This window comes from Zootoca vivipara, chromosome 13, assembly GCF_963506605.1.
Source record: "Zootoca vivipara chromosome 13, rZooViv1.1, whole genome shotgun sequence".
In the NCBI taxonomy this organism is placed as follows: domain Eukaryota; kingdom Metazoa; phylum Chordata; class Lepidosauria; order Squamata; family Lacertidae; genus Zootoca; species Zootoca vivipara.
The window spans coordinates 12,922,532-12,939,628 of NC_083288.1; the positions used below are offsets into that span (position 1 = coordinate 12,922,532).

At 43.7% G+C, this 17,097-nt stretch overlaps 1 protein-coding gene across 3 annotated transcripts in view; it reads right to left on the bottom strand.

Moving 5' to 3' along the window:
* The window catches only part of GJC1 (gap junction protein gamma 1), a 33,567-nt gene that overhangs the window by 14,487 nt on the left and 1,983 nt on the right, over nucleotides 1-17,097 (bottom strand). The window contains exon 1 of one of the 3 annotated variants that reach the window (XM_035136347.2): nucleotides 13,532-14,502. The exons of the other annotated variants lie outside the window; for them this stretch is intronic. The gene's annotated coding sequence lies outside the window, so the exon portion shown is untranslated. Of the gene's footprint in view, nucleotides 1-13,531; nucleotides 14,503-17,097 lie in introns of those variants that run through there. 3 annotated transcript variants of the gene reach the window in all.

The following is a 17,097-nucleotide window of genomic DNA, read 5'->3' on the forward strand; positions in this document are numbered from 1 at the left end:
CAGTCAAAAAAATGTAAGATGTCAATTTAGCTGCCTTTGCTCTTTCAACAAATCCAGGCACATAGATTGTCGGAAGACACAGAAAATTGCATGACTTGTACTAAAAATTCAAAAGAAGCTTTCCATGCTCTCTTGCATGCTCTCCCTAGCATGGAAAGCGGAAAGGCACCAAGGAAGGGGGAAAGCAACCCAAACAACATTTAGCACATCCCATCAGATGTCAAGGAAATAAACAACTATCTGACTTTTAGAAGACATCTGAAGGCAGCCCTTTATAGGGAAGTTTTTAACATTTAGTGTTTTATTGTGTCTTTAAAATTTTGCTGGGAGCCACCCAAATTGGCGGCACATAAATAATAAAATTGTTAGTAGTAGTAAATAGTAGTTTGCGAACACTTTTTAGTTACGTTGCAAGAGCTACATTGCTATCAATGGTAATTGTGACTTAAACAAGGATGGTGTGTTAGGCTTTGCACACAGATAAAATACGTTCTCTGACCTAAAAACCTAACCTCTGGACAGCGGTAACTGAGGATAAATCACCTGTAAATGTAAAGGTAAAGGACCCCCGGACGGTTATGTCCAGTCAAAGGAGACTATGGGGTTGTGGCGCTCATCTTGCTTCCACATGCCGAGAGAGCCGGCCTTTGTCCACAGACAGCTTATCGGGTCATGTAGCCAGCATGACTAAACCACTTCTGGCGCAACAGAACACCATGATGGAAGCCAGAGCACACGGAAACGGCGTTTACCTTCCCGCCACAGTAGTACCCTTTTATCTACTTGCACTGGCGTGCTTTCAAACTGCTAGGTTGGCAGGAGCTGGGCGAGAGCCATCCCAGCTTTGCAACTTAAGAATCACAGAATTGTAGATTTGGAAGGGATCCTGACGTTCATCTAGTCCAACCCCCTGCAAGTAGTTCACCCATGACAGAAGGCCATCCAAACTCTGCTTAAAAACCTCCAAAGGAGGAGAGCTCACGATCTCCCAGGGGAGTCTGTTCAAACAGCTTTTTTACAGTCAAAAAGTTCTTCCTGTTTAGTCAGAATCTCCTTTCTTGTAACTTGGTTCCATTGGGTTGGGTCCTACCCTCCAGAGCAGGAGATAACAAGCTTGCTCCATCCTCCCTGGGACAGCCCTTTAGATTTTTGAAGATGGCTGTCATATCTCCTCTCAGTCTCCTCTTTACCAGGCTTAACATACCCAAATTCCCTCAACCATTCCTTATAAGGTTTTGTTTCCAGACCCCTGACCATCTTGGTTGCCCTCCCCTGCACTAGCATCCTGACTCAGCCATGCATTAGGTCGGGCTGCTTTCCCAAAAACGTAAAACATTGCAGCATATCACTGCACCCTTCCTTTATCTTAATCAAATTAAATTTGCAAAAGCAGCTGCAAAAACTGCTCCCGGAACAGTTGCAAAGGTGTTGGTGGGTAACAGGTGCCCTTCACAGCCAGCTTTTCTCCAGTTTAAGCTAAACCACACTGAAAATGTGCCCAAATCCTTCCATCATAGTTTATCCTGGGGCAAAGTAAAGTATGTTTAAATGGAAATCAGCAGGGGAACTTTTGAAGTGGCTCCACTGCTCTCAAATTGGTACACCTGTCTTCACTCTTAAAAAGACGAGGAAGAGAGGAACACATTTAAGAACAAACAGCAAACAAACAGCGGGGACTGGGTTGGCTCAGGACTTCTGGGGGCTAAACCTGCTTTCCTTTGTTCATGTGAAACTGCTTTCGGAAACAGCTCGAGTTACACTCGAAGCCCACTCCATGGGGGGGAAAGCAATAACCTCGCAAAAAAGAGCACGTTTCACCTATGATTAAATGTGAAGTGTGAATGGGCATGACAGTAGCAGAGACAAGGCACGCAAACACACCCTGCAGCCATTTTTGAGAGGTCATGCACCAAGGGCTTGGAGTACGCATCCAGACAGCTCCGATGCCTGGGCTCAAGAGTGGCTGCTTCTGAAAATCATAAGCCATGACAAGGACCACTGTGACAGACTGGCACACAAACCCACAAAAATTATTCATCTTCTTACTAGTGTGCCTTTGACACACACCTGTGTTACATCATTCACAACACACCAATGTTCCAAAAGGAAAAAAGAGAACCAGCCAGTAGGCACTGCCTTGCCATCTGATTCCCCCCCCTTATTGTGCTAATTAAGTACCAACCGTGCATGTACACAAATATGCACACACTTCTGTTTTTCAAATATTTCCCATGCCCTCTAGTGCACAAAAGCACAGACTCAGGCCAGGCAACTGTAAATTCTCAGCAGACTCTTTCTAATGTGGGCTGCTTGCAGAGTTTTCCTTTGCAAATCTGGGGAATCACAAGGGGGGTGGGGGCAGAATCCATCCAGGAGTGTGCCAGAAATAGTTACAAGCACAGCCAGAAAAGAAAGAAAAGCACCAAGGAAGTACTGGGCATGGGAAGGGGAACAGCACCAAGTCAAGAGTTGATTCAACTATCCCAAAACCAAACCATTTTTGCAACCCCAAATGGAGTGTTTTGGAGGCTAATGTCTCCCCTTATTGGATCATCACAGGATCATCCTTTGATCGGATAACCCCAAATTTACAGGGGGGAAGCATTGAGACTGGTGTCGTTTAAGCAGGGTTCCTCAAACTCGGCCCTCCAGATGTTTCGAGACTACAATCCCCATCATCCCTGACTACTGGTCCTGCTAGCTAGGGATCATGGGAGTTGTAGGCAAAAAAAACATCTGGAGGGCCACAGTTTGAGGAAGCCTGCGTTTAAGGGTACCATCATGTGGACTACTCAAATTTAACAGAAATGCAACAGCTGCAAAAGTACAGCAAACTCCAGTGTGGGTAAGTCCCAAGAGTGATATATTGATCAGCTGCTTGATTTGGTGGTGTGGCAATACTGAAAAACATACAAAGGCCCTTAGGCCCCCTGTAACCGTTAACCGCACAACCACGACCCCAACTAAAAACACACAGGGCAGAAAGAAAACAGCAAACTTTTGACAAAAAGGCATTGTACAAGATCTCAACCTCTGCTTTCTTTTAAATGTACTGCAATAACCCCCTGAGAGGTAATCCTCCGCACTGACAGCATGCAGATATTGGAAGGATGGGTCATCTGAACCGGGCTGTTTATATTCAGACATTCTTTAGCAACTGGTGAAAATGGGTGCCTTTCAGCTGCTATCTAGGAAACAGAGTAAGACCTATTGCACTCCACTGGGGATCAAAGAGGTGCGTAGAGACCTCCAACTAAGCATGACAAACTGGCCACTACAACTGCCCAAGGAAAGATGAAATCTGGATTAAATACCTTATCAAAAATTACAGGCTGGCATTTGAATGGCGGTGGGTGGGCTCGGCAAAACCTTGCAAGTACGGACACGACCGATTCCCTAACAAACTCCCAACTGTAACCACCCTCGGAAGGTAAAAATTTTGACTTAGGGAGAAGGAAATGGAATAGTGGCAGCAGTTTCCATACTTGATTGTTTCCTAACATACTCTTCTGTCTTCCCATGGTTTCAAGTTGTGCTGACAGGTGAACTTTTGTAGTTACTGCTTGTTTCATATAATAACTTCACTCTACTTTTTTTGGCAAGCACTATCTTAGCATCACATTTATATTTTCTATCAATCCTCGAATTACTCCTAAAATAATTTTGGCTTCCGGACGTTAAGATATTCTGCTTCGTAGTACTTAAACTAAACAACATGATTGTGCTAATTAAGTAATACTGTAAAAAACAAAAAGAAAAGAAAACCCTTTTGTTTTTCTGGTTACCAAACTATCAGCAACATTTTCAATTACAAACAACTTTCAATCCAAAAAGACACCTAGACTATTTTAAAAAACACAAGTTGTGCATGTCACCAGAGAAAGATGGGATGAATAAATAATGGAAATAATGGAATTGGAATAGTCTACATGAGATGGTCCAGGTGTGTCTTAAATTAGCAGCCCAGATATGTATTGTAATAAAAGAACAACCCACAGGCCCCTGATCAATTAAGTATCTCTGGTGTAAAAAGGCAGTTATCACTTCACATCAAGTACCCATGCCACGAAACGTGTGGAACTAGAATGAACACAACAGGTGCAGTGCCCAGGTGAGTTTCTGCAGAAGCTTCACTATCTTACAGTGGAACAAATGGATTTTAACAACATGGTACAGTATTTAACTCTGTTTTATTGTTTAAGCTTCCTTGAGAACTCTTTCAGGGCTAGTAAAAGTAGTGTAATTTGCTTTAAATAGAGTCATACCTCGGGTTACGTCTGCTTCAGGTTATGTACTTTCGGGTTGCGTACTCTGCAAACCCGGAAGTATTTTTCATCGCATGCGCAGAAGCAGTCTGTGCAGTTTGCGCATGCACAGAAGCGCGCTTTTTCGGGTTACATACTTTTTGGGTTACGAACCGCAACCCGGAACGAATCAGGTACATAACCCAAGGTACCACTGTATACGTCCAGGAAACATAATCAATTTCCACCATGGCACATTACTGCTGTTTCGGCAGACACAGTAATCTGCCACACAGCCAAGGGTGTGTGGGTGTGGGTGGGTGTGTCAATTAATGCAGTGGTGAATTTCTAAAAAGAAAGGTGTTGGGGGATCAGGCACGCCTCAAAAGTAATACCTCTAACTTGGGCACTCTGCCTTCTAAACCCAGGCAGAGGGGAGCAAGCTGCAAACATTCGGACACAAGGGGAAAGACCGAGGAATCAAACCCTCTTGGCGTGAGAGGCAAGCCACTTTGGGAAGGGGGTATACAGGCCCGGCTCTAGGTAAGGTCCCGGTGGCGCCAGGGCGCCGTGCCGGCAAAGCTGCGCGGAAGCCGTGCTGCGCGCTGCAAGGGCACCAGAACGATCTCCATGCCTCAGCGCCAGGGCACCCAACCTGCTTGAGACGGCCCTGGGGGTATAACCAGGCTTAAGATGTTTGCTGGGCAACACTTTTCAGCCTTTGGAAGAGCAGATACACTTCTATTCATTGTTAAATGTCAGTCCTGAGCCAGAGCTACTGATAGGTTGCTGAAATCGTAGAACCATCAAATTGTAGAGATAGGAAGTACTCTGAGGGTCATCTAGCCCAACCCGCTGCAGGAATCTTTTGCCCAACGTGAGGCCCAAACTCACGACCCTGAGATTAAGAGCCTCATGCTTTACTGACTGAGATAAGACTGTGGCCGACTACACTGCTGTTGGGTTAGTGTTGCATATGAACCCAATACGTTTATCTCCCACAGGCAAACCACAAGTGGTTAACCATGGAACAAATCTTAGCTATACAGCTTGTGGTTTTGTTTAGAGTGAGATAAATCACAAACCCAGCTTCTGGTGTGATGGTAAGCCAATCTACAGCTTAGATCACAGCAACTATTAGTGGGGTAGGAGACCTGAAAACATTGCAAACATATTTCACACCTGGCAACCAATGTGCTCCTTTGGTTTCAGATACCATGGGTTGTGGGACGCCGGTGGCGCTGTAGTCTAAACCACTGAGCCTCTTGGGCTTGCCAATCTGAAGGTTGGTGGTTCGAATCCCCATGACGGGGTGAGCTCCCATTGCAGTGACCCACCTGCCAACCTAGCAGTTTGAAAGCAAGACAGTGCAAGTAGATAAATAGGTACCGCTGCAGCAGGAAGGTAAACAGCATTTCTGTGCACTCTGGTTTCCGTCACAGTGCTCCGTTGCGCCAGAAGCAGTTTAGTCCGGGAAAACTGCCTGTGAACAAACACCAGCTCCCTCGACTTGAAGTGAGATGAGCGCCGCAACCCCATAGTCGCCTTTGACTGGACTTAACAGTCCAGGGGCCCTTTACCTTTTTTCACCTTGTACTTGGGTAGACGAGTCTAAAAAGCCTGGGACACAAATGTCCATGGCCTTCTAACAGCTATGAGGGCACATCTACTAGAAGTGATGTATTTAGCATTGCCTCTGGAAGCATATACTCAATTCTGACCAAACTAAGCCTCCCACACATGCCCACCCCCTGCCCCCCACATTTTTGCTGTGAAGAAGAGGCATGTGATCTCTGTTGAGTCAAATTCAGTTTTGAGAACTGCAAAAGTAAACCAAGCATCTGTGATAATATCTTGCAGGCAGAGAAACTGCCCAATAATCTTACAAAAACCTCTGGAAGAGCATGACATTGTGAATGGATTAATGGAATGTATTTATCCCAAAAATTAAACATATACAACCTTATTCTACATAATTAAAAAACTAATCTTTATTTCATGATGGAATAACCTTTGGATGGTAATATATTTTCCTCAAAAAGCATTTTATTTTTTTAAAAACGATTTAAATAAAAAAATTCGATTTAAATAAAAAAAATCCGATTTAGATTTAAAAAATCCGATTTTTTTTAAAAATCATTGATTTTTATCCACCCTGGATAAGTGAGCGCCAGTTGGTCCGAACCCCCCCCCCCCCAGCCAGTGTTAGAAACTGAGATATGAAAGCTAGGAGCTAAATGGCACCTTAACCTAGGTTATGAGCGCAACAACGGAATGCCTAGGCATGCTTTTTTTTTCATAACAAGAATACTGTACAAAGCTGAAAATGAATGAACTGCAGCTAAAATATTATGTTCATTTTTCACATGGGTCTAGTCCTTCCCCTGCCCACCCTCCTAATATTCTCTTCTCCACTCTTCAGAGAGTAGCTGGAAGTGGGGAGGCTGAAAAAGGTCCTCCTTTCCTTCCACTCTGCAGTTTTTAATCTGAATTCTTAGGCGCAGTACTGCACCCTGAGCTCAGAAACTGCTCACGTGAATGAATTTCCCTGTCGCAAAATGTGCCTAGAACAATGGGAGTTTCGAACACTGCCCCCACACCACTTACTGGACACGACCCAGGAGGAAGGAGCGGACCCACTGCATAACAGTGCCCCCAGCTCCCAGCCCCACTAGAAAAGTCCAGAAGGATACCATGGTCAATTGTATCACCACATGGTAGGTTTTACGTTGAGCTCTAACCCATGTTTGGTCCTTTTTGGAATGAGTTTTTAATGCTATGAGCATTAATCTGGACTAGACAAATTATGTGCACACAATCCACACATGCACAATCCACAAAATCACAAACTGGTTTCTACATGCACAAGAGAGGGAGAATATTGTATCCTGAATCTGAGAACACACACAAACTCCAATGCCATAACCCATTCACATCCCCAGTGGAGGCCTGGAAAAAGCATGCTCAACAAGCCTTGTGCATCCACAGGTGTGGCCCAATGCCCGTGTGGCACTGCATTGCATTCATATGCCCTACTTGAATCAGGGCAAGTAGCAGCATAACCGACCAGATGTTTTTTGCGTATACACAAGAGATACTCCTAGCATGTAACAGTATGCTTTGAGACAGCTTGTGTGGTTTATCAGAGAGCTACTGAACAAGTAGTAGTCTGGAAAACCACGGTGCCTATGGGGACCACAGAAACTCAAGGGGATCGCACACAGAAAGCACACCTAGCACACTCAACAGGACTTGGGTATATACAGCTGTTGGGACAAATATTAAAATTTGTAAGAGCCCTGCTAGATCAGACCAAGAGATGGCCTAATCCAGCATCTTTCTTCTGGCAGCGGCTAGGCAAATACTTCCAAGAGGCTCTCAAGTATCCAGGCAATATTCATTCCCTATTGTTTTGCCCCAGCACCAAAGGTAAGTTGACTTATAGAGGTTCCATTTGCCTATCATTCATGACAAACTGCTGGGAGGGGAGGAACAACCCATTCCCCATGCATTTGTCTAATCCCCTTTTAAATCCATCTAAGTCTATGGCAGGCATCGGCAACCTCTGGCCCATAGGCCGGATACGGCCCATGGAGGACGTTTATCCGGCCCACGGGCCACCTGTGAACAAGTCCCCCGCGCACTGCGGTAAACTGGCACAGCGCGGCACGAGGACTCGCCGAGCAGGACCGGAAATCGCATCCGCGCAGCCGCAGAAGCGCTTTCTGGCACTGCGGACATTCTGGAAATGAGCAGCCAACACTGGAAATCGCTTCTGCGCAGCCGCGGACATGCACAGAAGCGATTTCTGGTGCTGCGCTGCCCATTTCCAAAATGTCCGCAGCGCCACTGGAAATGGTTTCTGTACCTGTGCGGCCCACGGACAATAGTCCATGGGAATCCTCCGGCCCACAGGCAGAAAAGGTTGCCAATGCCTGGTCTATGGCCACTACTACGGTACACCTTGTGGCAGGGAATTCCATAAATTATGTCTTGTGGGAAGATCCACGGTCCTTTTCAATTTGCTGCCAATCTCACTGGGTTTCTATGTTCCATACTATGAAGAGAATGTTTTCTCTCTATATATTTTCATATTATGCACGGTTTTCATTCATGTTATGTGCGATCTCTATTCATATCCTGAATTTGCGTTCTCCTCTCCAACTAACTCCCCCCAAAATTTGAACTTTTTTGCCTCCTATGTCCCCAAATATGCCATTTATAATCTTTGAAGAGATACACAGCACCCTTAGCTTTAAAGATACGTGGGTCTTCCCCCAACTTACCTATGACTTCCAAATTATTTTTCATCTCAAAGGATGTATTCGTTTTCAGAAGGTTTAAACACAGCTCTCTACCTGCAGCACAACAGTCAGTTCGAGGGGAGCAGGTTTCACTGCCACAAAGATGGTCTTGTCCACTGTTTTGATTTGGTTACAAGCAGCAAACCAATGTTCACAAGCCAAACTGGGGAGGTGAGTTAAACTGGCACAAGAACACTCATTCCGAGAGTATTTTGAAGCATCTGTTTGAGTTTAAGCAAATAAAACATTTTGCAGCCCAGTGACTCCATAGGGAAATGCCTCTTGCATCAACTCATCCGATTCAAATTTTCCATTGCATTTCAACTTACATACATACATAACCCCTACACCCCCCCCTTTCCTATTTATTTATAGCTTGGGAAGGAAGCCCCAATTAATCTCACAGACTCACAGGGTCCACATACACTTAATTAACTGCACAGTAAAGTTAACAGTCTAGCAAGCAGGAATGTGAGCATTTCTGATTTCACTGGGCACAGAATTCAGCACCCCAAGACTAACTGGTTTCCTTTCCCTTTTCTCTGCCTTGGTTTAAGGAACTCAGCTGCTAGCCCAAAACGCTCTGAAGGCAGATTTCAAACCAATGTGAGCAATGCCAGGTAATATCCCCAAAGCCAGTCCTGGGGATAGGTGGTGGGCAGGCTGGGTCTTCAGCACAGCTCTAACGCCCCACTAAGTAGATCTGGCAAATTTGCTAACTACATGTCCTTTTATACAAGTCACAGAATTAAGCTTTTTGTGGAGCAGAATTTGGGAGATCCTGGTGCCATTTCCTACCCTACGAAGTATACACTGAGGAATACAACAAGGATGTATCCCTCCGGAAACTGTTATAAACAGGTGAACAGTCAACCCCAGCGTTGAATGTTTTCGCAAATAATCTAATACCGCAGGAAAACACTGAAATGTGCATGGCAGGTGAAAACCATTTATCTTTGCTGATGGAAATGCTGGATTTCAATTGTGCCACACCACACATTTCCTCCCACCCCATGCACTACTGGGGGGGGGGGACAATGTGGGAATGGTTTCAGGTCGGCAGTAGCCACCTTTTCCAAAAAAGGTGCATTTAAGCCCTTTGTAACAGACAAATGGGCCTCAAGAGTGTTTAGGAATCCTCTCTTAGGAATCCGGTCCTATTATTTAATCAGTTCTTCAAATACATTACTTTGAAACTCAGCATCTGGATTTCAAATCTTGACAATTAAAGGCAGCCCTGTATAGGGAAAGTTGTCTTTTTATATTTGATGTTTTATTGTGCATTTATATTTGTTGGAAGCCGCCCAAAGGTGGCTGGGACAACCAGTCGGATGGGTGGGGTATAAATAAAATTATTATAATTTCTACGGAAAACAACATTTCCAGTCACTTGAAGAAAGCACTGCTTAGCAGCACTTTAGTCACCCCCTGGTTTAAAAAACTTCACATAATATTGCAAACCAGCATTCCTTACAGCGGAATCATTCATGACGGGAGTTCGAAATGTCGTTCTTTTTGATGAGGAAGACTGTGGGAAGAAGAGGAAGGTCAAAGAGAGAGGAAGGGGGGCAGCCTGAGATAATGAGCCATTCATAAGAAAAGGGTAACGGACAGGGTGGCTTCATGCAAAGATGATGCAACGGCCGTCCTACTCAAGTGGTCAGTACTAAATCCAGCCACTCATCCTCTGACAAGAGACCACTGAGCCCTTGTGACACATACAAGCACTATGAAAAGAAGCGGAGTTCCTGGTATAGTTTAGCTATAGATTACCAATATAGCCTGGTGTGATTCTAAAGAACTCTGATCCACCGGTTTTGACTGATGTTCTGGTTTTATCTTTATGGGATTAGCTGCTCCGTTTGCCTCTCCTTTTATGTAATGATGTTTTACTGCTTTATTATACCCTGATTTCCATTTTTATAGCTTTAAAATACCTGACAGTATTTTATTTGTTAACTGCTTTGAACTTTTTGAAAAGCGGGGTAGGAATGTTTTAAATGAACGAATGAAATGGGATATTTGGTACCGCTCGCTCTGCAATATAGCTGTAAAAACTATGCTTGGTTTGAGATTTCAACAAGGACTAGAACCAACAGATGTTGGCATTCCCTTACAATGCATACAGCGAAACCATGATTTTTGAGAGAGTCCTCACCTCAAGCCTGGCAAATCTGGAACTATGCTTGATGATAGTCTCAACTTGGGCTTTTGTTATTTTAACCCATGTGCAACTACTTAATTCTATTTACAGGTAGGTAGCCGTGTTGGTCTGACGTAGTCGAAACAAAATAAAAAAATTCCTTCCAGCAGCACCTTAGAGACCAACCAAGTTTGTCATAGGTATGAGCTTTCGTGTGCATGCACACTTCAGATACTGAAGAACCAACTAAGTTTGCCATAGGTATGAGCTTTCGTGTGCATGCACACTTCAGATACTGAAGAAGTGTGCATGCACACGAAAGCTCATACCTATGACAAACTTAGTTGGTCTCTAAGGTGCTGCTGGAAGGAATTTTTTTATTTTACTTAATTCTATGTCTGTCAGCCTGGACAGCTCAGTTGTTTAGAGTGCGATGCTGACAATGCCAAGGTTGCAGGTTCAATCCCCGTATAGGACAAGCTCAGGGTCCCTTCCAACTCTATGGCTCTACATGCCTATTTTATAGTTTTGTTTTTTGTCTTTTAATTTTTGTATGTTGTCATAATTGGTTATCTCTGTTTTATATACATTTTAAAATGAAATAACAACCATAAACTTTACCCCCCCAAAAATTATGAATGAAATAGGTGAATAGGTGAATTCTCTACCGCCCCAAAGGGCAAAAATAGATCTAATGGACTTCAATGGACATTAGAATAAACATTTTAATGTGTAAGAGAGGTTCAAGGAAAGAACTCAGCTGGGGGAGTGGGTGGACGCACTTGTTTGCTGGAGAGCTTTCAAACAGAGGTTGGAAAGACGTCTGTTGGAGGCATCCTTGTTCTGAGCAGGGGACTGGACTACGAGACAGTCCAACATGCTCTGTCCGACTCTATGCTTCTAAAAACATTAGAACCTGTGAAAGTTCCGACTTTGGAATGGTGCGTTCAAGGGGTTGCTGCCAGAAAACACGGTCTCAAGTCACTCCATCCCACCCACCCCAAATCCCAAAGGCAAATGCTGATCATCATAAGGAGAAAGAGGAAGGGTCTCGCACAACCTGGATGCCACAGTTCCCCTAACCAAGACCCCAAGTTTGGATCCCCCCTGCACTGATGTTCTGAACCCACGGAGTCCAAGGAGAACAACAGGTGGCAGTTTCATTCCTTATTGGGCAAAGCACTCAAGTTACTGCGTCTCCCAAGGTGCACACATCATATCTGCTTCATAGCTAGCTAGGCATCTATTCTCTAGGTATGTGCACTGAACTCATGCCTTACCCCGTTTCTCCGAAAATAAGACGTAGCCGTAAAATAAGCCATAGCAGGATTTTTAAGCATTCAAGGAATGTAAGCCATACCCTGAAAATAAGACATAGTGATAGGCACATCAGCAATGCCAGCCGCAGCAGGAGGAGGAGGAAAAAATAAGACATCCCCTGAAAATAAGCCATAGTGGGGGGGGGTTGAGGAAAAATAAATATAAGACGGTGTCTTATTTTCGGAGAAACATGGTAGGTATAACAAAGTGCCTATGGTACAGCAAGTTTTGTTCAGCAATCTTAACTAAGCCCCACCGAAAACCAACTGTGGTGGCACTACCAAATCCCACGCCGAGCTCACTCAGAACAACAAAGTTTGCCCAAAACATTATTTAATAATATGCACAATTAACATCCAAGAGGGGACAAAAATGAACACAGCACCTCATGGGCTGGGGTGGGTGGGACTGAAAACATTATAGAGGCTAAGATTTGGTTCCAGACTCAGTCATGCTTTTAGAGATGACCCATCGAAACCCCCAAGTAACCGGATGATCTTGACAAATGGGAGCTGGGACAGTAATGGCAAAAAAGAAATTCAACAAAGGCCAAATGTGAAATATTCCACATTTTTAAAATCTTAGAAAAGTAGCAGCAAAAGTGTGGTAGGACTGGGAAAGTGTCACTGATTTACTGAACCATGAACCTTTGTGGACAGGAAATACTTGTTCAGATGCGCGGAGCAGCCTTAGGAAGTGGTGAGTACTCCTGAGCAACAGCGGAAGATCAGCTGTATGCCAAAGGTAGCAGGAATGTAAAATACAAGAATACTTAGCATGTATCCCCCAAAAAAACCCAAGATATAGTCTACACAATATATAACCCAAAGGGTTGGGTTGTATACCAAACATTAAACAATTTCATGGCACCATAAAATCAAATGGAATATGTAGCCCAGTCATTTGCTATTTCAAATCCTTAGAAGTGCAGGCAAATTTGCAAGCGAAATGCAGTTCTGCAGCTTTTAGTTGACCTTCTATTATTTGTTTGGCTCTTTCCCCCCCTAAACGATCCGGCTACCAAATACACATGTACTTAACAATTTAATGGGTATTTATAGTTTTATCTTTTTAAAAATTGAAACCCTTTTGCCTATGCTAAGCTGAAAAACCCACAACAGTTTCAAAAGGTGAAGATTCATCATAAATCAGGAAGGAATAATGCAATGCCAGTTGCAGTGTTGTTAATCTCCATCCCTTCTACTCTCCATATCCCTCCCAAAACACTTTAATTCAATTAAAAATTTTATATCAGTGGGTTCAAACTGACAAAGTTCACGGCTGCAATCTTCCCCCTTTTGGAATCCCACTGAAAAAAAAAACACCTACAAATCAATATCCTGCTCACACCTAGAACTTGAACTGCATATTTTTTTTTCCTTTTTAAATAACAAAACTGCCATATCTGTTCTTGAAAGCCAAGCTCACTCGAAAGATCTAAAGTTTCCCCCCATGAATGGATGTTTCTTTTGTTGAAAGGACGGGTTCTGTGCCTGCATGCATCTGGCGCAAATACTTACCGTCTCCAGCCGTTTCCAGGAGGGGGGGGGAACCAACTCAACCCAAGGAGGCATCGAGAGATATGGGACGTAAAAGGACAATGAAGCAAGACAAACATCGGAACGATTCTAAATGTGGCAAAATCATCATCAGGACAACAGGCATTCCCACGGAAGCCGAATGCTTTCCGTGCTCATGAGAAAACAAGTTTTGACAGCAGATGAAAGACGTTCCAGGCTTGCTATTGTTTGAGGCAACCCGGCACAACCCTTTTCTCCTCCCCCTATTACAGGGCATGAACATAATATGCATCTCGACCACTCAGCGGGGGGTGACGCGCGGCTGTCTTTCACGGAGGCAGATTATGAGTAACGACAATCTGAAACGTGTCACCCCTTTGCATTCATAGCCTTGCAATCTACCGGGTGAGATTATGTCACAAAAAGAGTTTGGGGTAATAAAACATGTCCTTCATCTTTTTTTTTCTTACCTCCTCCCCTGCAATTAAAGGAAACACCCCTCATTTGCTCAGTCCAGACACAGCTATCACAGCCGAGAACCACAACAGAAAACATTAAGACAGAAATTCCAGCGAGACAAAGGCTGCAATCCTAAGCGTATTTACTAGTCTCACTAAACTCGGTGAGATTCACTTCCTACGATACACGTTGACCATCATACTAAACATAAGGAGTCATATAATGCCTGATCTATTCGCGGTACACAACATCTGTTTATAGAAAATAAATGCTGGCTGTTTCTCTGCTTTGTGGTACTAGTTATTAACTATTATTATTACTAATAATAATAATTGAATTTATATACCACCCTATACCTGGGGTCTCGAAGGCGGTTTACAGAAAGCTGCATTAAGAAAAAGAAAAAGAAACTATTTAGTACTGAATAGTTGAGCATGTGACCTCTTAATGGCTCTGCACATGAAAGGGAAACGTTATAGGTTACTGATCCTATGGTTTTCATCAGGCACCCCCAAACTCGGCCCTCCAGATGTTTTGGGACTACAACTCCCATCATCCTTAGCTAACAGGGCCAGTGGGCAGGGATGATGGGAGTTGTAGTCCCAAAACATCTGGAGGGCCGAGTTTGGGGATGCCTGGTTTACATGAATACACAGTAACGGTGGCACTATAGAGGGCCTTGCTTGCCAAGCCAGATTGTGCTGGCAGAGAGCCTTCAAATTCAACAGTTGCACAGACAATATACGAACTTTACCTGAAAGCCAACTCGAGAGGCACATAGATGCCAGGCTGTCTTTGCAATACATACCGGTAACTACTGTGAGTGTGGAACTTAAGACTCCCAAATTTATTAAAGAGAAGAGGTTAACTGACTGGACATACCCCTTATGACTAGTGCACAATCTACCCTTCATGAAAAGACTAAGAACTCGTCCACACTTTCCATTAAGTGTAGACCTAGTTGTTCAGTTTTCAGTTCAGTCGGGGACTGTCACTCCCACTTGAGCCTTGGGTTTTACACGTTTTCCCATTCATTATTTTAGTCTGCTGTTGTCTCCAACTCCAGCTCTGCTCACCCATGGCAGCAGGGTTGAGCAGGCACAATTCCCCCCTCCATTGAGGGTATCTTTGCACTAGACTTGCAACTTTCAGACCTGCACACGAAGCACAAGCACCAGCAAGCGCAGTGAGGGACTGAGTCCATGCATTTTGGTTTCCTTTTTTGCACTAAAACTGTAATTAATGGGGACAGGGCAATATACATCTTCAAACTGTTCAGTTTGTGGGATTAGTTGTCACGAGATAAGGGTAACTGATGGTTGGCAGCTTAGAAAGCTGCGAGGGAAGATCAGAAAGTATGGTTGTTAGCTGCTATTAACCGTGATCTCTAAATGGTTTAACTGTACAGATGGAAGGGACACCAAGGGTCATCTAGTCCAACCACCTACCTGCAAGGCAGGAATCTTAACTAGATCATCCATGACAGATGGCCATCCAACCTTTGCTTAAAAACCTCCAATGAAAGCTCACAACCTAGGGTTGCCATTTTTCAAAAAGTGAAAATCCGGATACAAAAGTCGTTGAGGTTTTTTGTTTGTTTTTAGGGGGGGACTTTTTTGGAGGAGCTTTTTAAAGTTTTGCCAAGTTTTGCAAGATCTCAAACAAAAATGAAGTTTTTGAGCTATTTTAAAGAAAATTCACCAAAGTCTACATCCAGATTTTCCTGGAAATTTAAGTTATTTCCGCTCAGAAAATGTTTCAAACAGCCAAATCCTGGCAATATCCCAGGAAATTCTGGACGTCTGGCAACCCTATTACAATCTCCCAAGGAGTCTGTTCCACTGTCAAACAGCTCTTACTACATATAGAATAATAATTTATTATTTACTATCAGAAAGTTCTCCCTGATGTTTAGCTTGAATCTCTTTTTTTTTTTTGTAACTTGAAGCCATTGGGTCAGTCCCTAGCCTCCAGAACAGGAGAAAACAAGCTTGCTTCATCCTCCATGCTGCGACAACCCTTTAGATCAGGCATCCCCAAACTTGGGCCCTCCAGATGTTTTGGACTACAATTCCCATCATCCCTGACCACTGGTCCTGTTAGCTAGGGATCAGGGGAGTTGTAGGCCAAAACATCTGGAGGGCCGCAGTTTGGGGATGCCTGCTTTAGATATTTGAAGACAACTATCCTATCACCTCACTGTCTCCTCTTTAGCAGGCTAAACACACCCAATTCCTTCAACCATTCCTCATAAGGCTTGGTTTCCAGACCCTCAATCATCTCAGTCACCCTCCTCTGCACATGTTCCAGCTTGTCAATATCCTTCTTAAATTGTGGTGCCCAGTTGGGTCGAGTCAACTGTGGAAGAGAGGCCTGTTGCCTTCCTGCTCTGCTTGTGGCCTTCCATCCCAGAAGCATCCAGGTGGGCCTCAATTTGGAAACCCGCTCTCTCTCCCAAGCAAGGCTGTCCATCCAACTCTCCCCATTATGTCCCCATACACCAGTGGTTCTCAAAGGGTGTGGTGTGCCAAATTGGCATGGCAGAAGAGTATTGCAAGTGTGGTGGGAAGATTAAAGGACAATCAAAGAAACATTTAAACATTTCAGTTCACTATAGTACAGCATATATGCAGAGTATGGATTGGTATCTTTTCAAAATATCTTTTCCAACTAATATGGAAGATCAGAAAAAAAGGAAAGGCTTCTTTGTGTTGATGAGGAGATTAGAGTTGGTTTGTCTCAAATTAGACAATATTAATAATATTAATGAGATTACCTGGCAAAAACAAGCTCACACCTCTCATTGAGTATGTATATGTACTTAAGGTACATATGGAAGAGGCTTGTTTATAATCATACTTAGGGAATGATTCATATTCTTATGCATTATTATTCTTCATTCAATTTATAGACTGCCCTTTATCAGAAGATCCCAGAGCAATGTGCAACATTAAAAACACACTGCAGAACACCAATGATAAAAACATAATGACAGATAGCCTAATACAGTAGTAAAATCATCTTCATAACAACAGTCCACAGTCTCCACACTGTCACAGGCCAGAGGTTTTATCATAGCCATAGGCTGGGGTGTAGAGGAACGTTCC